Below are 27,072 nucleotides of genomic sequence, written 5' to 3'. Positions count from 1 at the left end.
GCCTACAGGTTTCCTAGAAACCATAATTCAGGTTTTAGATTTCTATTTCTTTTATTGTGGATGTACTCATGGCCCTTGTTTTCTACCTAATGGTACTAATTTGTTTATCTTTGTGTTGTGAAAAGGGTTAGGGTCATTGTGCTAGGAGGTGGACTGCTTCTAGAGTTGATAACTGGATCAAGTGCAAACTGATTCTTGTATTTGGATTACAATTGTATTTTTTTTGGTTTTATGGTTCATCAAACGATTGGATTTATTGCGAGTCTGAAAGTCTGACTACTCGAAACTATAGCTACTCCTTTGGCAGGAGTCATAAACAAAAATATGAAAACCCCGTTGAAAGGGGTCCTAGACAATATAGATAGGTGGAATAGATAAGACTTGGTTGCTTACGGATTTTGGCATTGATGAATAGCCGCTTTAGGGGTGATATTTGCTTATGAGCTGCAAAACTAGACCTTGGTACGAGGGTTTCATTTTTTTTTATTGTCTGTCTCCCAACGTCTCAATTGACACATTTTGTATGGTTGTTATGCCACTACAACAGTTTGAAATTCAAACTATTAACAATACTTTATTGCTTAGACAATTTTTTCTTCTTGTATATAAATCTATAATACAATTTCTTCTTTGTTCGTATTGTCTGCATTTAGTTTTACAATGCTAACTACAACTATGTCTATTGCATGATGGCATTCATGGATAGAAATGTTAAACCAAAGAACTGTATATCTGTCCAACTATTTGTACCTTAGATTCCTATCAAGGCATATACATACTTTTGTATACTTTTGTTTCCTTTTTTTATATTACCTCAATGCCACAATTTGTAACAATGAAATCACTTAACTATGAATATAATGTCACCATAGTCTAGATCCTGGAAATATACTCGGCCAATTCAATGATATTGTGTAGCTAAAATTTAATATAATATAAAAAAAAATTATGAACAAAGCTTGCCAAATTTCTGGTTCAGCACACACTGCTAATGTTCTTTTTTAAGTAGAGATATATGTTGCATAAAGCAGAGCAACCACAATCACATGAGGAATGGAATATTGTCTTTATTAATTCCTTATTATTGAAGTATCCCTAGACCTTAAAATAAGATCATGATGTTATTGAAATTCGTTGTTTGGTAAATATTTGAGGTAGGTAAACTACCCTTTTTTCGAAGGAAAATCTTGCAAGGTACCTTCCTATTGCCCAAAATATTTGAATAGAAGGCAATCCAACTCCCAACCACAGTCGTGTTTGGAAACTCCCGAGCAATTTCATTTCATAATGAATTTGAACATGTTACATATGGCCTTGCACTCGGCAACATGTATTTAGTCAATGATTTAGTAAATTGAACTAACCATTAGGATTGAAAAAGCTCAAGTGCCATTTAGGAAGACTGAATACTCTTTTTATGAAATTGTAGCATATAATGGAAAGATTTTTCTTTGCAACCCGCTCAAGTGGCACGTTCTATTTTGCAAATTGTCAGCTACACATGCTATGAATCACGAATGCTAAACTACCATAATTATCATTATCTTTAGCTTTTAACTTGTTTTCTTTTATGTCAAATCCCTTGAAATAATATTGACACTATTGTCTATTAAACCTCGTAGAAGAGTTCCTTGCAATTTTGTTTAATGGCCCTTTTAACATATCTACTCAATCAAGATAGCTAGTTATGTTTTGTGCACACTACATTATGAGTTGGACAAAGAACAATTGTGTACCAGAATAATTGCATAGAATACATTTTTTCTCTTGAGAAAATCCAATTACATAGTCTAGGATAAAGAATGCAATAGGATATTTGGTAATTTTGTGATATATTTTTTGCCTTTTATTGATATTTATGGGTCCTCTGAATAATATTGAATCATATGTTATGCATGGGATTATCTGATCTCGTCTTTTGTTTGTGAGCATTGCCTTCATGATTAATTGATTTTGAATTGTTGCTATGCTGCAACGAGAATACACAACTCCCACCACCAGTGAGCTGCGAGTCCTTGCCCAAGAACAATTGAATTCGAAGGATCATTCATCATTTGCATAGTTGATCTAATTTCTCATTAAATGAGAACTTGACCTGTGTAATTGTTAGTAAATGCCTGTTAATATTTTGCATTAAATAATTTGAAGCATTATCATAGTCTTTGGATAAAGAAGTCTTGGATAATCCCTTCCCTGGATTAATTTTAGGCTTTAAATCATCCCACATTGGATGTTTTCTGTAGTTTCAGGGCTACAAACTGAGGTGAAAATGATAGAGAGTGACATATATCCAAAACAACTCTGAAGAGTTGTAGTACAAGTTTTTTTTATGATAGCTTTATGTTTTCTCATGCTGCCAATGCCCATAATGGATATTTCTGTTTATAGAAAATAATGAATGGGGTTCCTTCTACTAAGTAACTTAACGGATTGGCATATATTCAAATCTAGGAAGTTTCTCATTAACCACGATCACGATGACTTAATCTTTAAGGTTATCAAGTGTAGTGCACATATGTATTGTAAAATTTGTTGCAAGGTGTTTAGATGCTTGGAATGCAATAATAAGCATTTGTTTTTCAAATGAAGCAAAGACAGATAGGCATATTTAATGTTTTTTCCTTTGTATTTGGATGCATTTTGGAATAATAAATTTCAATCGTTAAATATATATAAGTTAATGTCCATGTGATTTTCTGGTAATTTTGAATTTGTTTATGTATTCAATAATAAATTTTAGATAATCATTTTTTAAAGCCTATAACTTATACTTCATTGTTTTCCTTGATCATAAAAGAATCATAAACAAATAACTTGATGTCAGTGCTTGTTGAATGCGCAAAACTTGAGTTGGTATTTCTGATAACACACCTATCTGAATCAGCTCAACTGATTTTAATTGCAAACACCATTAATCATCAAGGCTATTATGATTTATGGATGCCCTGTATCACAAATTGAATTTTGCTATCTTATCTCATCATTTAGCAAGTTTAGACAATAATGTTATTGGATAATGACAATTGGCAACAAATTCTGTTATACGCCCAAATTTATATTTCTGCATCTAAACAAATAATTGTATGCGGCAATATTTGACAATCTTCAACAAGAGAAGAAATTATAAGTGCTAATAAAGTGTATATTACCTTTATGCTAAAATGTGCAACAATCTTTAGTAAAACAAGAAATTTATGGACATGGTTTTTCTCTCTCTTTCCATGTAACAGACATGGAATTTCACTACATGTGTATGTATGTTTTTAGTTCTTGCCCCTGGGCTATTCTAAGCTTTCCTTTTATCTAGTTGTCAAGATTCCTGAATTTTTCTTTAAAGGTAAAACTCTATGGATACAAGAGGTTCAAATATGTTTAATATTCATAAGTAAATAGCTTACAAGAGTTGCACAAGCATTACATGTAAGCGAATAATTCAAGTCTTCATTAAAATATAATTTTTCTCATTGAATTGTTTGCTAAAATGATATGTTTTGGACTCCTTATGGAACTATACTAGGCATGGCATGGCATTGTTCGGTTTTAATGTCATGCACAATGTGCAATGACAAACTTCAAGTTTTGAATGACGCATATGGTTTCAATAAAAGCAACCTAATACCATGTACCTTTCAATAAATGTCACATTTGTGTTGGATTCTTGTAGCATTCTATAATATCATTGGAGTTAGTTCCCCAATTTACTTCATTTTCTATTTGCATATTGTCTAATAAAAAAAAGTGTATCAGGATATTTGTAGCAAATATTTTATTGTGGTTGCAGATCTGTTCTCAAATCATTCTCATGTTGTACTTTCACTGACAAAATGAAAAATCCAATTGAAGCAGATATGGTATGTTGTCCATCTTGCAGACTTTCACTCAAACAGAGATTACTATGAATCTGCACTCAATCATCTATTATTGTTCAACTTGACTGAAGTGTTTCTTGGATATTTTTGCAATTTCATTTTTGTACCCAAATGGCCATCATGTCTTCAAGGTCTATAGTTGACTAATGTCACAACATTTTAATCACTTATATCTTGGCCTATCGTACTTTCACCAATAGTGATGGCAAATGCTTGGGGCACTATTTTAATGAGCATTTTAGATCAACGTATAATTGGTCTGCCATCTATAATGGTTAGCACGACTCTGCTTTTGGAATTTTATGCTATCATGCTTCCACACGCAACTCAGTGGAAGATTTCACATATGAATATTCACTGTTTTTATCAAATTTCTTAGAGCATTTTGATAATATTTGATTTTGAAATTCAATAACACACGCGGACTGAACATATTGTTTGGAAACTTGGACCACTAGGGTCATTATTATATTAAATCGAGATATCATTGTGATGGCAATTATAATGGTTGGCACACCTCTACTCTTGGAATTTTATGTCGTCGTGCTTTTCTCGAGAACTCAGTGTTTGTGCTCACTTACCTATATACACTATTTTTATCAAATTCTTTACAGCCATGTTAAGGCTGTGTTGATTCAAAGATATATGCTTTCTTATTTTGTGAGGAGTTGTTACAATACTTTTGCTTTTTGCCATTCCATTAACTTTTGGATATGAAAATTCCATAGTTTACGTAACAACAAGTAGTAATGTATACTCAACATCTGCGTTTTTATTTGTTGTTCCAGTAATAACTCTAGCAATGAACATGATTTTTATATGCAAAATTTTATTCATGGTAAAAATTATTGGAGATTTTGTTGTGTTCTTATGTCTTCAACACACTATTCATTTGGAGATTTTTCATTGTGTATATTTTATGAACTATTGATTTTTTATTCAGCCTCTTTAAAACTGTCCAAAAAAATTCAAGCATTATGTTTAAAAGAAATTAGATAAAAAAATATCATATGAATTCGAAAATGTCAAACTCATATTCTATTGGATAGAGGATTCCTTCATGAATCCAACATGATCAACTCTATCACCTAAAGACAAATTTTTCCCTAAGTCTGCTAGGGTACAAAATGGTGTTGTAGAAAATTTTGCAGAAGGGGTGTTGAAATTGTGGATTTTAGGACCTCAAAAGTTCGATCAAGCACTTAAATTTTAAATTTAAATAGCTCGATCGAGCTATTTTTTAACACTCGAGGGGCTTTATCAAGTTCTTAAACTACTCGATCGAGCCATCTTTTTTTTAACCTAAATGTGCCCTCTATTGCCAAAAAGTGTAACCCAACTCCATGATATCACTCGTTAGAATGTGACAAACAATAAACAACATCATAATGTGATGAACAATAAATGTCATCACAATGTGATGCACACCAAATAACATCACAATGTGATGAACATAAAATATCATTGCGATTGGACAAAAATTTGATGTCACAATGCAACAAAGAAAATTGCTGACAACCATGGTCAATTATGTTTAATTATGTCAACCATAATCTTCCCTTAGTTCACTGAGGTCAGACACAGTTAACCATTTTCATATGTGGTCGAGCATAGTCAATCATAGACAATAAGGTTAATCATGGTTAAGACAACCAACCATGTTTAACCAAGGTCAAATGTGACCAAACCATGGTCAACACGGTTGATAATGATTAATTGTGGTGACCCATGGTTAAGATGGCCAACCATGGTCCACATGGGCATCATGGTTGGTCGTGGTCGACCAAATTCATCTATAGGTAAATGCTAACAACCCTGGTCTACCATGTTTAGCTATAGTCAATCATATGTTGTCCATAGTCAACCATGGTTGAATAAGCTCAACCATGGTCAAACATGGTCAAGCATGTCAACCGTGGTCAAACCATTAAGGATTTACCTTGTTTACCAATATCTTACCATATTCATTCATAAAGGGGATTTTAAGTTGTGGAAAATAAAGTCAATATATTATAGGTATTTGGGGGGTGGCATAGATGTTGGGTAGAGGGAAATTATAGGTATTGGGAGTTATAAAAAGGGTTATTCATTAAAAATAAATGATGTTTATTAAAAGTATGGGTTATTTTTATTAGAAAGTTGTATTGGGAAGTGGTTCAACAAAAAGGATTTTGGGAGGATTTTATCAATATATAATGAGATTAGGGTATTCTTTAATATCCCATGAGCAATGGTGCTATGACATAAGTTGACTAAGTGGAGAATCTATGGGTCAAATATGGCCACCAAGTTCAACCTTATTCAACCTTGTTCAACCACGTTCAAACAAGCTTGGTCAACCAGGTTCAAACAAGATTGGTCAACCATCTTCATCCATGCCCAACCACAATCAACCATAACCAACCATGAATAACCTAGTTAACCATGGTCAAATTATGGTAACCAAGTTTTTCCATAGTCAATCTTATTCATTAATGTAACATAAACACATTGTTACATTAATGGTTGGCCATGATCAATCATGGTCTACCTTGTCACCTCTCTTCAACCATTGATGTAACATTAATATAATATTAACATTAACACCAATGTAACATCAACCATGGCCAACCATGGTTGAAAAAAATAATGTAACAATGCTCAACGTTAATGTAACTTAAAGACATTGTTACATTAATGGTTGGCCATGGTAAATCATGGTCAACCTTGTTAAGGAAGGTGAACCATGGTTAATTATTATCAACCATGGTCAACCTCATCAACTCTCTTGAACCATAGTCAACCACCAACAACACTCAACAACCATGATTAACCATTTTCAAACCATAGTTAGAGAATGTGAATCATAGTCAATCATGATCTACTAATCTGCCCTATGCATGTTAGTCATCAACTAAAACAACCACATTAATAAAGTGGTCGATATATCTCATGAACCTTATTTTCTACTTATATTGACACCAATTACCATATAAAAATAAAAAATAGATTAATAATGTACACCAATCATTTTATTAACATAATTATAGTAATAAATATCAATATGAATTTTATTTTATTTTTAAACATTAAATTATCAACATCTCATTTTGCAGGTAAGAAAAGGTCTCAAACTAGTGGTAGTTGTCGTCTATGAAAATATATATTTCCGAGTAGTTAGACCTTACGTCTCTTTGACGAATCCATTCACTCCTTTTTGGAAGCCTATTTATGATCAACATTCATTTTACTATATGGCATCACCTATTTATGATCAATAGTCATTTTACTATACAACATCTTAATTATTATTGTGCGGAGATGCCCTCTACAACCCAATATTGGGTAGATCTCACATAAAAACGTAAACCTAAACGTTAACATAACATTTAACATTTTTAATATAATATCAACCCTCTAATTATTATTATGTATAAACACAATATTTAAAATATAAAGAGGTTTACTCCATAGGTATGGTAAATAAATACAAATATAAATAAACTAGAGGTATGATAAATAAATAAAACCTATTTGTATATTTACTCCATAAATATTTTTATATTTACGAAAATTCAAAAAAATAAATTAAGTGAAGCCTATGGGCCAAATACCATAGGACAAATAATTATTAATACCATAGGCCAAATACCATATTTATAAAATAGGTATGGTTAATAAAAAAATATAAAAGAGGTATGGTAAATAAATAAAAATATATCAAATAGGATTATAAATCAACATCTAATTATATAACAAGCTTATGGGCCAAATACCATGGTAAATAAAAGAGATATGATAAATATATAAAAATATAAATAAATGAGAGGTATGGTAAATAAATAAAACCTCTTTCTATATTTACTCCATAAACCTCTTTATACTTAAGAACACTAAAAAAATAGGTTTTGTTTAGGTGAAGCCTGTGGGCCAAATTATTATTAATACTATGCAAAAAAAAATTATTAACCCAGATATTAATATTAAAAAATTAATAATATTATTATTATTAAATCTAATATTCATATTATAATATTAATATTATTAAATTTAATAACTTTGGATTAATACAATATAATTTTTTTTATATTATAATATATATTAATATAGCATGATATATATTAACTCTAGATATATATGGGAGGGAAGAACAAAGACATAGAGTGATAGAGGTGGAGAGATAAGGGGAATGACAAGGGAGAGATGGAGACAAAATGAAGGAGAGGGGAGAAGAGGAATGAAGAGAGATAGAGGGAGACAAGTAAGAGAGGTAGAGAAGGGTAAGAGAGGGAGAGGGAGACACAAAGATGGAGGGGGGAGAGAGAGGGAGGTAGGAGAAAGGGAGAGAGAGGAAGGATTAGAAAGAGGACTTGAGAGAGAGGAGGAGAGATAGGGGGATAGAGAGATGGAGTTGGAGGGGGAGAGAGGGAGGGAAGAAGAAAGACATAGAGAGTAAGAAGTGGAGAGAGAGAGGGAGTGACAAAGGGGATATGGAGAGAGAGGGTGTATGTTTAGGGGTGAGATAAAGAGACAAAGAAGGAGAGATAGGGGGGGTTGGGGGGGGGGGAGAAGAAGAAGAGTGAAGGAGAGAGGGAGGGATATAGTAACATAATTGGAGAGAGAGAGAGATGGGAGAAGATAGAGGGAGGTAGGAGAGAAAGGGAGAGAGAGGAAGAATGAGAGAGAGGAGGAGAGTGATGGGGGAAGAGAGAGGATTGGAGGGCAAAGAGAGAGAGAGAGAGAGTGATGGGGGGAAGAATACATACATAAAGAGTGAGAAGTGGAGAGAGAGATGGAGTGACAAGGGAGATATGGAGAGAGTGTGTGTATGTTTGGGGGTGAGATAAAGAGACAAAGAGGGAGAGATGGAGAGAATGGGGGAGAGAAGGAAAGAGGAGAGATGGAGGGATATAGTAATAGAGTTGGAGGGTGAAGAGAGAGAGAGAGGGGATGTGAGAGAGTGGAGAGAGGAAGGAAGAGAGAGAGGGGATGCGAGAGAGTGGAGAGAGGGAGGGAAAGAGAGATGGAGTTAGAGGGGGGAGAGAGGGATATAAGAAGAAATAAATAGAGAAAAAAAGGTGGAGAGAGAGGGAGAGAGGATTGTAGGAGGGAAGAGAGATAGAAGCGGAGGAGAGAGAGAGAGAGAGAGAGAGAGAGAGAGAAGGAGGGAGGGATAGATAGATAGATTAGAGAAAGAGAGTGTATGTTTTGGGGGTGATATAGAGAGACAAAGGGAGATAGAGATATAGATGGAAAGTGAAAGATGGAGAGAGGGAGGGAGGGATAGATAGATTGATAGATATGGAGTGAGAGAGCGTGTGTGTTGGGGGGCTGGGATAGAGAGACAAAGAAGGATAGATGGAGGGATATATAGATATGGATAGATGGGGGCAAGATGGAAGAAGGTTTCTTACACTAGATGCATTGATTTCAGTGTAGATGGTGATTTGTAATCCTATTTGATTGCTTGCACTAGATGCATTGATTTTAGTGTAGATGTTGATTTCTAATGATATTCGATTGATTGGACTAGATGCATTGATTTCAATGTAGATGATTTCTAATCCTATTTGATTGCTTGCACTAAATGCATTGATTCCAGTGTAGATGGTGATTGCTAATCATATTTGATTGTTTCCACTAGATGCATTGATTTCAGGGTTGATGTTGGCTTATAATCCTATTTGCTTACTTGCACAAGATGCAATGATTTGAGTGTAAATGTTGATTTCTAATCCTATTTGATTGCTTGTATTAGATGCATTGATTTCAGTGTAAATGTTGTTTTATAACCTTATTTTATTACTTGCATTAGATGCATTGATTTCATTGTAGATGTTGATTTCTAATTTAATGTAATTGGATGTATGGTGGTGCATTAATTTTAAAGTGATTAGATTAACGTTCTGCATTGATTTTATTGTAAGCATAAAAAAAATATTGACAATGTACATGACTTTTGTGTTATAGTAATTCAACCTATTAATATTGGAGAGAAAGAAAAGAAAATGTATGATGTTTACTACAATAGTTCAAACTAAAGATTTAAATGGTTTACGATTCAACCTGTCATTTTCATATAATCTATATGAAAAGATGACAAAATTAACAAGGGTGACAATAAGAATAGTAGAAGAAAATAGTTTGAGATTAATTACAATTAAGACTATTTGTAATTGACTATATCCTTATTATTCACATTTTTTATCATTCAACACTATTACATTGTCACTTTACATTAAAAAATTGTATTTCATCATTTTTCATCATTAAAGTTATTAACAATATTTATCATCGTGAGTTAACTAAGAAAATTTAAAATTAAAATGACTAGATTAATCTCAAACATATTTAGCATATCTAAAATGATTATATTAATATTAGATGAATTTACATATTATTGATCAAATTAATCATATGTTCTTTAGATTTTCTTTGGCCACATACAGCTGAAACCAGATCAAGTGCCGAGAGAAATCAAATCTCTCTAAACCTTTCCTTGAGTTTTGCACTCAAAAAGAGGTTTGCACCTCGAGAGATTTGATCCTTCTTGGAGCTTGATAGATATAGAGTTAAGATGGATGAATCTAAGCCAATATATACTTTTATGTTAATTGAATTAAATTTTTATTTTCCTAAAAAATATAGAAACTTTATTTTCCTAATTTAAATTTTTTTTAATTTTTTTTAATGTGAGAAAATCTATTAATTTTCAAATTAGAAATGGAAACAATTTTTGGTTACTATTTTACAATGCACTCATAACTATTATTCTTCTCTTGACTCTCAAATTTCAGAATATTTTCAAAATCTTTCATAACTTATGCCTATCAATATACCTATCAAATTGATAAATTGATTAGATAATGATTATGTGCTTTTAAGTTTTCTTAATCACTAACAGTCAATACTTTTTTTCACAGTGAAAAGAGATTCCAAGATCATCACCAGCACTCCGATGTTGAGAAGCAATGCTCATCAAATACAAAATAATGTAGAATCTGTTTCATAAGCGAATTCTCAACACAACTCATTCTATTCTAGTTTAAACAAACAATGAGAGGAACAAAACGATTGATTGCATGAGTTTTCATAACCCAACCTTCATTGAAGATGCATTTCAAGTCATTATTCCATTCATTTTAATGTAATTAGGTCCCACTATCTACTCTCATCTCAGAAACCGGAAATAGGGAGGAGGACATGAGAGTCGTTGCCAATGAAAATACCACCATAGACGAGACCCGCGAGGCACCTCCGATCAGAGGGACAACCCAATACACCCAGTTGTTCATGAAGTCTCTGCTTACAACGGCAGGACCGAAGGAGGGAGTGGGGTTCATGGAACCGCCAGAGAAGGGGTCGGCGACCAAGATATTGGCGCCCATGATGAATATGATGGCAATGGGAGTGATGGCGTCTGGCCCACGAGTCGGGCACGTCGGACTAACGGGTTTAACTGACGGGTCGACGGGAGTTGGCACGAGTGAACGATGCGATGAGCCAAACAAATGAAGGAAATGTGTGACGTGAATGTCATCTTGTGAAAATGACTAAGTGTTGGGCGATGAAAAGTTTATATGTGGGGGCGGTCCCACACATGGGTGCCCACACCATGGGCCGACGCAAAGTTGGGGCAAGTTGGATGAAATGGTGGGTCAGCTTGGTGAGTCGACGCCCCAAACGATGGACCAACCACCATATAAGTAAAGCGTTGGAATGGTGGAAAAAAACAATAAAGTGAAGTTTCCAAGGGTTAATGCGAGCTGGAGGGCAAGCTAACTTAGAGAGGACTGAAATTTGGCAAAGTGTAGGCAGACTCTTTAGCCAAAGCACTGAGCTAGAGCAAACATAGAAAACAGATCCGCAGGTCGTGCAAAGGCGTTCGGGCGAGGGCGTGCGAGGGCGTCAGGCCAAATGACCAGGCAAGGGTGTCCGAGGGTGTTTGCCTAAAGGATCATTCAAAGGTGTTCGGGCGAGGGCGTATGAGGGCGTCGAGCTAAACGACGGAATGGGCGAAGTCATTCGAGGACGTTCAGGCGAAGTCGTTTGAAGGCATTCGGACGAGGACGTGCGAGGGCATCGAGCTGAACAAGCAAATGGGCAAGGGCGCCAGGCTGAACGTCTAAACAGGCGAGGGCGTGCAAGGGCATCTGCCTAAACGAGTTGAGGGCGTTCGGCTGAACAAGCCGAGGGTGAATGACATGCTGAATAGTGCGACGGTGAATGAGGTGCAACGGGTGGAAGTATACTTGGGCACTTCGAACGGTGGTCTGGGTAGTGCGAACGGTGTAGGCTGACTTGCATGATTTGACAAATATTGTACCAAGGAAACTTGGGGTTTCCTGAAAAGACTGTAAAACTGAATATTTATGAAGTATTGATATTATCGGGCAGACTCATATTGCAGGGAGTTTCCCCTCCCTGTTTATTATCTGTTGTGCATATATGTTAAAAGATAATAATGATAAATGATGTAAGAAAGTTTCCGTTGTGTTAATGAAAGTATACTTAGGAAGATTCAAAAATAATCTAAGTATAGAAAGTAGGCATATTCCACGATCTCAAGTATTGTTAAAAGGAAAGTGGTCGGTGGTGTTGCACCTCCTATAGTGTGGTTGGAAGAGTACAGCCAGTGTAGGGGCATGACACGTGGTATCAGAGCCCTGATTCAGAGAATCAGATTTGCAGAAAAGCTAATCCCACTGCACTTCGTGACAGTTGGTATTAGAGCTCCGTATTCCGTGGGCTTTGGTGATTCAGAATTGCAGATTGAAGTGCTATACTTCGCGACAGGTTTAGCAGGGGTGAAGCATCGTGCTTGTGCCAAGCTAAACGACAAGACATGGCAGGTTTGGAAGAATGCGAAGGGAATCTCTTACTGACCTTATACATGTTGAAGCTGATGAAAGAGGAGAACCCACAAATTCGAGGTGAATTTGAAGTCTTGGAAAGGAATGTTGAAGACGAACTTCTTCAACTTGGTTGGGCAATGGAGCAGGTTGCAGCTGTAGATTGCGATGACAAATAAGAGGAAGTCGTGATGATTGAGGATGTTGTAGATATGACAACAATGGAGGATGAACTTGAAATTGTTCAAGTTGGACCAGGATCGTGTAGTTTGCAGACATTGGTGGATGAGGATGCTCACATAGAGGAGCCTCACGATGAGGTAAGTACTTATACTTGTGTTTCATTTGAGCTTTTCGTAGATGGGCCATATGTAAGGAAGGGAAAAATCAGTTTGCCGATGCGATGGAGGGTCTTACCATGGATGTCTATGATGAGACCTTGTATGGAGAAGCAAGTACCATTGGTAGTTGCAGAACTTGTTGGGGTTATTTTTTACCTTATGTCAGAAGGTGCAAATGTGTGACAAGGGAGGAACATGATGATCATTACAGAGGAATGGGTCATGCTTTAGCCATATGGATAAATTGGCTAAGTTCTCGGCACGACTCATGGATAGATTGGAGAAGGGCACACACTTGATTTTGATGACACTTGGGTGGACTTCTCATGGCCGAAACCAAGAGGATGTCTTGATGGAACCTTCATTGGGGGAGCCATGGTGGAAGAGACTCATGACATGATGATGATATGGTTTGGGTGACCGAGTTCACTAGACCGGATTGCAGGCTTGGATGCGGATAACCAATTGTTGTGATGGGTCTACTTAGTTGGACAACATGGGCAACTTGAGTCATGGACATTGAGTTGGAGACATGGAGCATAGCAGTATTATGCAAGGACATTATGCAGGAACATTTGTAGAGGTGTCATTTATGGGCATCCAATGAGGAGTCCCAAGGCACGGATGTTGTGCAGGTGGATTTGTTGATGTGACATGGAGATGTTTTATTTATGAGCCGATGGGGATGTTGTGCACTCTGGTACAACAAGGCCATGGACTTGGTTGGATTTGTGAGTAGACTATGGAGCATTCCTACTACATGGAGAGCCGAGGCATCTTGCAGAGACCTTTGGGTTGAGACATGTATGCTTGCTAGGGTGTTGGTTGGAGATGACTCATGGAGCTTATGATGACACGAGGTTGTGACTTTTGGGGACTTCATATTATGGTGGACTTGCAGGATCTTATGCATTGAGAAGCTGAGGTCAGGGACTTTGATGCAATATTGGGTGCATACTTTTGAGTACATGTACGGGTGTGCTTGAGAGAGTGACTTGATGTGGAGGATCGATATGAGACACTTTGGAGTGATGGAGTTGCAACGATGATGATTCCTTGGTGGCAACACTTGGGCATGGGTTGAGCTGAGACTTAACCACTTTTTACACATGGGAGCTTATTGGTCTATGATCATGGGCAGCACATGGGAGATGAGACAAGTATATAATTGTTTCCTTGGCAGGCTTGAGGGATGGCACATTGCAGACATGATGGAGGTTACTTCATGGACCTAGATGTGGCACATCGAGAGTCGGGTTTGATGAGAGGATCTCTTCATTTTGAGGAGATGGATTTTACACATATGGATGATGATGTTGGGATAGATGCTACTGATTTCATGCAGCATATTGATACCAAACATCATAGACAACATGTTACAGACGAGATGAAGTTCACTTCATGGACCTGGACATGGCTTACTTAGATGGAGATGGATTCTTAATCGAGTTGATGTTGTGACAGGAGTCTGAGAAACAACTGATGATGGCATGAGGATGCGCACTCTCATGGTTTGAGCATGGCAGTTGGATTAGCTACCCGACTAGTTCAAATCATGGGGCCCGGAAGTGTACAGAGATGTGTTAGCATTAGGTTGGAGTATCATGGCAACAGTACACATGATGGTGATACATTATGAGGTCGACATGATATGTTGCAGAAAGCATGTAGCTTGAGTTGGAGGGACTAGCCTTCCACAATGGGAGCAGCATGTGGGGATTGCGACGGATGTGGTTGATGATCATGGATTGAGAAGACTTTCTGATTTATGGAGACATGAGCCTTTATGGTTTGTGTGATGGCAGAGCAGAGGCAGGTAGCATGGGCATCTTTGGATGTTGGAGCTAGCGACACTTTGCAATGTCATATGATGGTGTTGTCGAGGATGACAACCGTTTAGAGTGGGGGAGTATGTCAGGCCCATGAGTCGGGAGTGGCGAACGGATGCGTTTAACCGACGGGTCAATGGGAGTTGGCATGGGCAAACAGTGCAACAATCCGACCGAATGAAGGAAACATGCGACACAAAAGTCATCTTGTGAAAATGACTAAGTGTTGGGAGGTGGAAAGTTTATATGTGGGGGCAGTCCCACACCATGGACCGATGCAAAGTTGGCGCGAGTTGGACAAAACGGTGGGTCAGCTTGGTGAGTCGACGCCCCAAACGATGGACCAACCACCATATAAGTAAAGTGTTGGAATGGTGGCAAAAGGAAATCAAGTGAAGTTTCCAAGGGTTAATGCGAGCTGGAGGGAGATCTAACTTGGAGAGGACTAAAATTTGGAAAAGTGTAGGCAGACTCTTGGGCCGAAACACTAAACCATAGAAAACTTAGAAAACAGAGACGCAGGTCATGTGAAGGCATTCAGGCGAGGGCGTGCGAGGGCATTGGGCCGAACGACCGAGCAAGGGTGTCCAAGGGCGTTTGTTTGAAGGATCATTCGAAGGCGTTCAGGCGAGGGCGTGCGAGGGTGCTGGGTTGAATGACCGAACGGGCGAAGTTGTTCGAGGGCGCTCGAGCGAAGTCATTCAAAGGCGTTCGGGCAAGGACGTGTGAGGGTGTCGAGCTGAACGTCTAAACAGGCGAGGGCATGTGAGGGAATCCACCTGAATGAGTTGAGGATGTTTGGCTGAACGAGCCGAGGGTGAACGACGTGCTGAACAGTGCGACGGTGAACGAGGTGCGATGAGCAGAAGTATCCTTGGGCACTCCGAACAGTGGTTCAAGCAATGCGAACAGTGCAGGATGACTTGCACGATTTGAGAGATATTGTACCAAGGAAACTTGGGGTTTCCTGTAAAGACTGTAAAATTGAATATTTGTGAAGTATTGATATTATCATGCAGACTCATATTTTAGGGGGTTGCCACTCTCGGTTTATTATCCGTTGTTTATATATGTTAAAAGATAATAATGATGAATGATGTAAGAAAGTTTCCGCTGTGTTAATGAAAGTATACTTAGGAAAGTTGAAAAATAATCTAAGTATAGAAAGTAGGTGTAGTCCACGATCATAGTATTGTTAAAAACAAAGTGGTTGGTGGTGCTGCACCTCCTATAGTGTGGTTGGAAGAGTATCACTAGTGTAGGGGCATGACAAATGGTGCCTAGGTCGCCCTTCTTCAAGTCTGCGACAGTGGCGTAGACGTTGTAGACGAGAGCGAATGTGATAACAATCTCCATCACCACGCCCTTGCCGGTGAGCATGCCCGATGCCACCGAGTGAATGGGTGTCGTCTGCATTAAAACCAGTAAATTGTTATCATTATGAATTAGTATCAAAACTACAATGGCATAACATCTTTCATGTGGCTTACAAAACTGCCAATGGTAAACTTCAAGAGGAGGCAGGCAATGATGGAGCCGAGGAGCCGAACAATCCAATAGAAAATGCCACGGAGGAGAGTGATGTGGCCACCTAGGGCGAGTCCGAAAGTGACAGCTGAGTTGACATGACCACCAGAAATGTTATCGGCGATGGAGATAGCGACAAAGAGTGTGAGGGCGTGAGCCAATCCCACCTCTACCAGGCTCGCCGGGCTCAAAGATGCATCAGAGGTCAGCTTATCTACAAGCATCATATTCACAAAAACACATGATCACAAACTTTTTGAATTTGGCTCAGAGGGGTGAAAGAAAAGATGCACAATAGAGAAGAGAAGAGAACAAACCATAAACCATGACAGATCCGACACTGACAAAGATGAAGAGCAGAGTGGAGATAAATTCTACAACATATGTCCTTTTTGCTTGGAACTTGAACACATCATCAAAGTTGTCGAATACTATCTCCACATGCCCCATCATGCTCAACCCTAATTTCCACTCCCAAACAAAGCCCCAAATATTAGAAATAAAACCAAACATGACTTGAAAACGATGATAGTGGTATTTTTTGAAATTTTTTCATTGTGTATATTTTATGAACTATTTATTTTTTGTTCAGTCTCTATAAAACTGTCTAAAAAAATTTCAAACATTATGTTTAAAAGAAATTAAATGAAAAATATCATTTGAATTCAAAAATGTCAAACTCATATGTCATTGGATAGAGGATTCCTTCATGAACCCAACATGATCAACTTTACGACTTAAGGGCAAATTTTTCCCTAAGTCCATCAGGGTACAAAATAGTGTTGCAAAAAAAATTGTAGAAGAGCTGCTGAAATTGTGGATTTTAGGACCTTAGAAGCTCGATCAAGAGCTTAAATTTTCAATTCAAATAGCTCAATCGAACTATTTTAATTCAAACAAATTGATCAAGCTATTTTTTTAGCACTTAAGGAGCTTGATCGAGCACTTAAAAATGAATCAATCGAGTTCTTAAACTGCTCGATTGAGTGCTTAAACTGATCGATCGAGCCCTCTTTTTTTCACCTAAATGTGCCCTCTCTTGCGAAAAAGTGTAACCCAACTCCATGCTATCATCTCTTAGAATGTGACAAATAATAAACAACATCATAATGTGATGAACAATAAATGTCATCACAATTTGATGCACAACAAATGACATCACAATGTGATGAACATCAAATATCATTACAATTGGACAAAAAGTTGATGTCGCAATGCAACAAAGAAAATTGTTGACAACCATGGTCAATTATGTTTAATTATGTCAACCATTATCTTCCCTTAATTCAATGAGCTCAGACACAACTAACCATGGTCATATTTGGTTGAGCATAGTCAATCATAGATAATAAGGTTAACCATGGTCAAGACAACCAACCATGTTCAACCAAGGTCAGATGTGACCAAACCATGGTCAATGCAGTTGATAATGATTAATAATGGTGAACCATAGTCAACATGGCCAGCCATGGTCCACATGGCCATCAAGGTTGGTCATGGTCGACCACATTCATATAGGTAAATGCTAACAACCCTTGTCTACCATGTTTAGTAATAGCCAATGACATTTTATCCACAGTCAACCATGGTTGAATAAGATCAACCATGGTCAAGATGGCCAGCCATGGTCCACATGGCCATCAAGGTTGGTCATGGTCGACCACATTCATCTATAGGTAAATGCTAACAACCCTTGTCTACCATGTTTAGCAATAGCCAATGACATTTTATCCACAGTCAACCATGGTTGAATAAGATCAACCATGGTCAAATCATGAAGGATTTACCTTGTTGACCAATATCTTACCATATTCATTCACAAAAGGGGATTTTAAATTGTGGAAAATAAAGTCAATATATTGTAGGTATTTGGGGGGGGCATACATGTGGGGTAGAGGGAAATTATAGGTATTGGGAGTTATAAAAAGGGTTATTCGTTAAAAATAGGTGATATTTATTAAAAATAGGGGTTATTTTTATTATAAAATTTTATTGGGAAGGGATTCAACAAAAGGATTTTGGGAGGACATTATCAATATATAATGGGATTAAGGTATTCTTTAATATCCCATGAGCAATAGTGCTATTACATAAGTTGAATAAGTGGAGAAACTATGGGTCAAATATGGCGACCAAATTCAATGATATTCAACCTTGTTCAATCATGTTCTAAAAACTTGGCCAACCTTGTTCAAACAAGCTTGGTCAAGCATCTTCATCCATGCCCAACCACAATCAACCATAACCAACCATGAATAACCTAGTTAACCATGGTCAACATGGACTACCATGTTTGTAATCAACCATAACTTGACCATATCTAACTATAGTCAACCATGTTCAAACATGGTCAAGCAAGCTTATCCATGGTCAAATTATGGTAACCAAGTTTTTCCATGGTCAATCTTATTCATTAATGTAACATAAACACTTTGTTACATTAATGGTTGGCCATGATCAATCATGGTCTACCTTGTCACCTCTCTTCAACCATTAATGTAACATTAATTTAATATTAACATTAACATCAATGTAACATCAACCATGGCCAACGATGGTTGAAAAAAAAATGTAACAATGCTCAACATGAATGTAACATAAATACATTGTTACATTAATGGTTGACCATGGTCAATCATGGTCAACATCATCTACCCTCTTCAATAATTAATGTAACATTAACATTAACACTAATGCAACATTAACCATTGTCAACCCTCCTTAATCATGGTCAACCTTGTCAAGGAAGGTGAACCATGGTCAATTATTGTCAACCATGGTCAACCTTTTCAACCCTCTTGAACCATAGTCAACCATCAACGACCCTCAATATCCATGGTTAACCATTCTCAATTATGGTCAACCCTCATCAACAATTTTGAACCATAGTTAGACAATGTGAATCATAGTTAATCACAATCTACTAATCTCTCCCATGCATGTTAATCATCAACTAACACAACCACATTAATAAAGTGGTCGATATATCTCATCAACGTTATTTTCTACTTATAATGACACCAATTACCATATAATTTATTAACATAGTTATGCTATATTATAGTAATAAATATCAATATGAATTTTATTTTATTTTTAAACATTAAATTATCAACATCTCATTTTGCATGTAAGAAAGTCTCAAACTAGTGTTAGTTGTCATCTATGAAACTATACATTTCCGAGTAGATACACCTTACGTCTCTTTGACGAATCCATTCGATCCTTTTTCAGAGCTTATTTGTGATCAACATTCATTCTACTATATGACATCTTAATTATTATGTCACTTCCCTTTGGGCAGTGATATATTGATTTGGTGCAAACGTATTAATTGACCACCATAGAAAAAATTCACAAAATACTTTTTCATGTTGCATAGTTGAACCTTCGTCACTGCAATTCCCAACGTGTGAGGTCGGCACGCCTCCACCACCATGGATGAAGATGCCAAGGATCGACATCACCAGGTGTAAATCCAGGCAAGGAGGAAAAGTAGTCAGGAAGGGCATTAGATGAGGTTTAAGGCAGTTGTAAATCTAGGCAGAGAGGACAAGCGAGCGTTCAAGACAAGAATTAGTCGAGGTTTAATTGTTCAGGATGGGATTAGATGAGGTTTGATTGCGGGATTTGGGTTTTTTTCAATTATGTCCAGTCACTCTTCAAGGTTTTCTTTCTGTCTCTCCAATCGCTCTTCAAGGGTTTATTTCTGTCTCTAGTTGCTCTTTAGGGATTTCTATCTGTCTCCAGTCATTGTTCAAGGGTTTCTTTCTAGTGCTTTGGTAATATTTGGTACTTTGGTGTTGTATTGTTCGAGGGTTTGACGGATTTGCTCTTAAGGGTTTCTTATTTTTTCACTGGTGGTTTGGTTTTTGTTTCTTTCTATCTCTAGTCGCTCTTCAAGGGTATTTTTTTAGGGATTGGGTACTTTGTTGTTGTGTTGGTGGAGGGTTTTATGTCTTTCACATAAGCCAAAAGGATTTCAAGGGTTTCTTGTTTTTTCCCTAGTGGTTTGATCTTACCAGACATGCCTACGGGTTTAGGAAGCTATCAAGGGTTTCTCGTTTTTTTGTTGGTGGTTTGGTTTTTATTTGAAATCACTCTTCGAGGGTTTCTTTTTGTCCGCATTCACTCTTCAAGGGTTTTTTTTCTATTTGCAGTCGCTCTTCAAGGTTTTTTTCTGGTGCTTTGGTGAAAATCATTCTTTTGTTGTATTGCTGGAGGGTTTGACACCTTTCACACAGGCCAAAAATATCTCAATGGTTTCTTGTTTTTTCCGTGGTGGTTTGGTCTTATGAGGCATGCCTACAGGTTTCCCAAAAACCATGATTCAGGTATCAGATTTCTGTTTTTTTTTTTTTTTGGTGGATGTACTCATGGCCCTTGTTTTTTGCCTGAGAGTACTAATATGTTTATCTCTGTGTTGCAGGTGTGTTGTGACAAGGGTTAGGGCCGCTATGCTAGGAGGTGGATTGCTTCCAGAGTTGATACTTGGACAAGGTGCAAACTAATGCTTGTATTTGGATTACAATTGTATTTTTTTTTGTTTTATGGTTCATCAAACGACTGAATGTCTTGCGAGTCCAAAAGTCTCATTAATCGAAACTCTAGCTACTCCTCTGGCAGGAGTCGTGAAACAAAAATATGAAAACCCCATTGAAAGGGGTCCTGAACAATATAGATAGGTGGAATAGATAAGACCTAGTTGCTTAGGAGTTTTGACATTGCTAAAACAGTCACTTCAGGGGTGACATTTCCTTATGAGATGCAAAAATCGACCTTGGTACGAGGGTTTCATTTTATTTTTTTGATTTTTTGTCTTTCAACATCTCAATCGACACATTTTGTATGGTTTTTGGGCCACTGTAGCAATTTGAAATTCAGAATAATAGCAATACTTTATTTCTTAGACTTTTTTTCTTCTTGTCTCTAAATCTATAATACAATTTTTTCTTTATTCTTATTGTCTGCATTTAGTTTTACAATTATAACTACAATTATGTCTATGGCATGCTCTCATTCATGGATAGAAATGTTAAACCAAAGAATTGTATATCTGTCCAACTATGTGTACCTCGGATTCTTATCAATGTATAGACATACTTTTCTATAGTTTTGTTTCTTTTTTTTATATTACCTCAATGACACAATCTGTAACAATGTGATCACTTAACTATGAATATATTGTCGCCATATTCTAGATCCTAGAAATCTACTCATCCTATTCAATGGTATTGTGTACTATAGCTAAAATTTAATATAATACAAAAACTTTTATAAACACAACTTTCCAAATTTCTGGTTCAGCACAAACTACTACTGTTCTATTCTAAGTAGAGATGCATGTTGCATAAAGCAAAGCAGCCACAATCACATGAGGAATGGAATCTTATCTTTCTTAATTCTCTATTATTGACGTATCCCCAGATCTTAAAACAAGGTCATGATGTTATTGAAGTTCAGATTTTGGTAAAGATCTGAGGTAGGTAAACTACGCTTTTTTTCGAAGGCAAATCTTGCAAGGTACCTTACTGTTGCCCAAAATATTTGAATAGAGGGAAGCCAAACTCCCAGCGACAGTATTCTTTGGCATCTCCTAAATTTTCGTGATGATGGATCCCTGTTGGGATTTGAAACATTGACAAATATGGTTTTTAATGTGGATGCTCCAAGACTAAACTCAAAAAAAAAAAAAAAAAAAAAAACTCCTGAATGATTTCATTGCATAATGAATTTGAACATGTTACATATGGCCTTGCACTCAGAAACATGTCTTTAGTCAATGATTCAGTAAATTGAACTAACCATTAGGACTGAAAATGCTCAAGTTCCATTTAGGAAAACTGAATACGTTTTTTACAAAATTGCAACATATAATGGAAAGAAAGAGGAACAATTATTCTTTGTAGCTCGCTTAAGTTGCATGTTCCGTTTTGAAGTGCCAGCTACACATGCTGTGAATCACAGATTCTAAACTACCATAATTATCATTATATTTAGCTTTTATCTCACTTGTTTCTTAACTCACCTGTCTATTAAACCTCATATAGGATTTCCTTGCAATTTTGTTTAATGGCCCTTTTCGCATACCTTTTCAATCAAAATAACTAGTTATGTTTTGTGCACACTACACTATGAGTTGGACAAAGAACAACTGTGTACCAGAATAATTACATAGAATCCATTTTTCCTCTCGAGAAAATCCAATTACATAATCCACGCTAAAGCATGCAGTAGGATCTTTCGTAAGTTTGTGATATATTTGTTTCCTTTGATTGATATTTATGGGTCCCCTAAACAATATTGAAGCATATGTTATGTTTGAATGGGATTATCTGATCTCATATTTTGTTTGTGAGCATTGCCTTCATGGTTAATTGATTTTGAATTGTTGCTATGCTGGAACGAGAATACACAACTCCCACCACCAATGGCCTGCAAGTCCCTACCCAAGAAAAATTGAATTCAAAGGATCATCATTGTTTGCACAGTTGATCTGCTTTCTCATTAAATGAGAACTAGACCTATGTAATTGTTAGTAAATGCTTGTTAACTTTTTGCATTAAATAAGTTGAAGTATTATCATAGTCTATGGATATAGAAGTCTTGGATAATCCCTTCCCTGGATTAATGTTAGGCTTTAAATCATCCCATGCTAGATATTTTCTGCAGTTGCAGAGCTACAAACTGAGGTGCAAATGACAGAGAGCGACATATATCCAAAAAAACTTTGAAGAGTTGTAGTACAAGTTTTTTCTGAGAACTTTGTAGTTTTCTCACGCTTCTAATGCCCATAATGGATATTGCTCTTTATAGAAAATAATGAATTGGATTCCTTATGCCAAGTAACTTAAAAAATTGGCATATATTCAAATCGAGGAAGTTTCTCATTAACCACGATCAGGATTACTTAATCTTTAAGGTTATCAAGTGTAGTGCAGATCTGTATTGTAAAATTTGTTGCAAGGTGTTTAGATGCTTGGAATGCAATGATAAGCATTTGTTTTTCAAATGAAGCAAAGAAAGATAGGCATATTTAATGTTTTTTTCCCTCTGTTTTTGGATGCATTTTGGAATAATAAATTTCAAATGTTAAATATATATAAGCTAATGTCCTTATGATTTTCTAGTAATTTTGAATTTGTTTATGTATTCAATAATAAATTTTAGATAATGTTTTTTTAAAGCTTATAAATTATATTTCATTGTGTGCCTTGATCATAAAAGAATCGTAGACAAACAACTCAATGTTAGTGCTTTTTAAATGCACAAAACTTGAGTTTCTATTTCTAAAAACACACCTATCTGAATCGACTCAACTGATTTTAATTACAAACGCCATTAGCCATCAGGGCTATTATTTATCGTTCATGTTGCTCAAATTATTTATGGATGCCCTTGTTGAGTCTTGAAAATGTCATTCATTTCCATTACAGTTTCACTATTATGTCCATTATATCACCTCCATTTCACCTACAATTCACTACTATGTCACTACATTCATCCCACTTTCATTATCATTGGGCCACATTTATGTTTTTCCAAACTTTATTAATTCTAAGCCTTTTTAAGTGAATTTGTGGTTAAAAATTAGGAAATAATGTGCATATGCTTATACCTAACAAGTGGGTTGAGATTGTTGACATGTGTAGGTTAAAAGGAGGCTTCTAGAAGACCCTTATGTGGCACTCTAAGGCCAAATTCGAATTTGAGTGGAAAGAATCATAGGATTATGAGGATATGTGTCACATCTCCTAATTGTATTGAAACTCTAAGAAGACATGTGTCTTATCAGTTCCTATTTTGATTAGGAATCTAGAGGTAGAGGGAGAGATTCATGGACTCTCATTAATGAGATGGCTTCTCATCCTTTTGTATAAATAGGAGATCTCTCTCCTTCATTTGTTAGCTTGTTAGCTTGTTAGCTAGTTAGTCTTAGCTTAGCTTGGAGTTTGTAGTTCTTCCTTTACTGAAAAGCTTTTGAGAGCTTTTTTGTACTTTTTAATTTTGAATAATTTGAATAAAGCTTGGATGTTCTCAACATGGAAGGAGCTGTGAAGTAGATGTCATGGAGCACATTAGAATGTAAGGTAGAGTATATTTTGCTTTGTAGTTTTGCTTTGATTTCATTCATGTATTTCATTTTATTGCTTTCAAGTTTGATAGTCTAGAGTTTCCATTGATGCAATTTTAATTCATGCAAGTGTGTTCAACCGGTTGATTGTAGATTAGTTTTTCTTTACATGTTTTTGCATCAAATAGTGACATGAGATTTGCCTCTCTACTGAACTTTTTCTTAAGCTTTTCAATTTCAGTTATGCTTTGATTTCAATCTTATTTATTTGTTGTTGTTAGTTAGTTTAGATATCAAATTCTTCATGTCATTTGACATTATCTCCAAAGCCATGGCTTAACTCCGAAAAGCTACTTGGTGAGCTATCGGATTATGAGTGAACTGATTTGATTTTACTTTCATCTATGCAATTAGATATAAGGATCTTCATGTTATTGACGTTATCTATAGAGCCATGGATTAACCCCGAAAAGCTACTTGGCGAGCTATCGGATTATAAGTGAAGTGACTTGATTTTACTTCCATTTGCAAGTAGGTAATTTAGATATCAGGTACTTCATGTTATTGACGTTATCTCCAGAGCCATGGCTTAACCCCAAAAAGCTACTTGGCGAGCTATCAGATTATATGTGAAGTGACTTGATTTTACTTTCATTTGCAAGTAGGTAATTTAGATATCAGGTTCTTCATGTTATTGACGTTATCTCCAGAGCCATGGCTTAACCCCGAAAAGCTACTTGGCGAGCTATCAGATTATAAGTGAAGTGACTTGATTTTACTTTCATTTGCAAGTAGGTAATTTAGATATCAGGTTCTTCATGTTATTGACGTTATCTCCAGAGCCATGGCTTAACCCCAAAAAGCTACTTGGCGAGCTATCAGATTATAAGTGAAGTGACTTGATTTTACTTTCATTTTCAAGTAGGTAATTTAGATATCAATTCTTCATGTTATTGACATTATCTCCAGAGCCATGGCTTAACCCAGAAAAGCTACTTGGCGAGCTATCAGATTATAAGTGAAGTAAATTGATCTTGCTTTCGTTAGTCTGCAATTTTTGGTTTGTTTGAGTGCAATAGTTTAGATTTTATTTCTGTAATTAGATGGGCAGCAGAGACAGTGATTTCATGATCAGTATTTCATCTTTTGTTTGATTTAAGTAGCTGCATATTTACATTCCTGTTCAAGTATTAATTTTATCAATAGCATGTTTTGAGATCTTTTGAAGTGCTAAGTTTTGGAAGTTACCATAAGGGACATAAACCTTGTCTTGAAATCTACATCCATACTTGACCTTTAAAAGTATTCTTAAGACCTTAGAATAGGATTTCCATTTGCATTAGACACTTTAGGAGATCAACAAGAACAAAACCCCAAAACAAGATAAAAACTATAAAACAACGAAGTAAGAAAAAGGTTAACTAAGCACATATGGTGCACCACACTTCATCAGTTTACGATACCCGGATTGATAATTTATGTAGAGAAATTTAAGACGTTAAATTGACTAGACAACCCTTTATCACAAATTGAATTTTGTTATCTTATCTCATCATTTAGAAAGTTTAGACAATAATGTTATTGTATAATGGCACAGTTGGAAACAAATTTTGTTATACGCCCAAATTTATATTTGTGCATCAAAACAGATAATTGTGTGCTAAAATATCTGACAATATTTGACAAGAGAAGAAATTATAAGTGCTAATAAATTGTATATTACCTTTTTGCTAAAATGTTCAACAATCTTGAGTAAAACAAGAAATTCTTGGACATAGTTTTTCTCTCTCTTCCAAGAAACAGACATGGAATTTCACTACATGTGCATGTATTTCTATAGTTCCTATCCTAGGGCTATTCTGAGCTTGCCTTTTATCCAGCTGTCAAGATTCATGACTTTTTGTTCAAAGTTAAAACTCTATGGATACAAAAGGTTCAATTATGTTTTTCCCTTAGCGTTGCTTAAGTGATCTCTTGAAAGATGTTTCTAGATTCAAGCATTGATTCCTTATGTTTAATATTTGTAAGTAGATAGCTTACAAGAGTTGCATAAGCATTACATGTAAGTGAATAATTCAAGTCTTCATTAAAATATAATTTTTCTCATTGAATTGTTTGTTGACATGATATGTTTTGGACTCCTTATGGAACTTAACTTCATGCATAATGTGCAATGAAAAATTCAAGTTTTGAACGACGCATATGGTTTCAACAAAAGCAATGTAATACCATGTACCTTTCAATAAATGTCTCATCTGTGTTGGATTCTTGTAGCGTTCTATAATATCATTGGAGTTAGTGCCCCAATTTACTTCATTTTCTATTTGTGTATTGTCTAATAAAACAAATTTTGTATCAAGATATTTGTAGAAAATGTTTTATTGTGGTTGCATATGTGTTCTCAAATAAGTCGCATATTGTACTTTCTCTGATAAAATGCAAAATCAGTTGAAGCAGATATGGTATGTTTTACATCTTGCACACTTCCACTCAAATAGAGATTGCTATGAATCTATACTCAATCATCTATTATTTTTCAACTTAACTAAAGTGTTTCTTGGATATTTTTGCAGTTGGATTTTTGCTACAAAATGGCCATCA

At 36.0% G+C, this 27,072-nt stretch overlaps 1 long non-coding RNA gene and 1 pseudogene across 1 annotated transcript; one reads left to right on the top strand and one right to left on the bottom strand.

Annotated features, from left to right (window-relative positions):
* Positions 1-11,024: 11,024 nt before the first annotated feature.
* Positions 11,025-16,847, bottom strand: LOC149261294 (aquaporin TIP2-1-like; annotated as a pseudogene).
* A 2,841-nt stretch (positions 16,848-19,688) lies between these two features.
* On the top strand, positions 19,689-24,316 carry LOC149261293 (uncharacterized). The gene is made up of 3 exons (XR_016248418.1): positions 19,689-20,731; positions 20,827-20,897; positions 24,050-24,316. It is a non-coding gene; the product is annotated as an uncharacterized LOC149261293 (long non-coding RNA).
* The last annotated feature ends 2,756 nt before the right edge of the window (positions 24,317-27,072 follow it).

The sequence above is a fragment of the Pinus tabuliformis genome, chromosome 6 (genome assembly GCF_031772625.1).
Source record: "Pinus tabuliformis cultivar Carrire ecotype Pingquan chromosome 6, CPIR1, whole genome shotgun sequence".
Taxonomy (NCBI): Eukaryota; Viridiplantae; Streptophyta; class Pinopsida; order Pinales; family Pinaceae; genus Pinus; species Pinus tabuliformis.
Note: the sequence above shows the minus strand (reverse complement) of the source record. Positions and strands in the feature narration are given on the sequence as shown.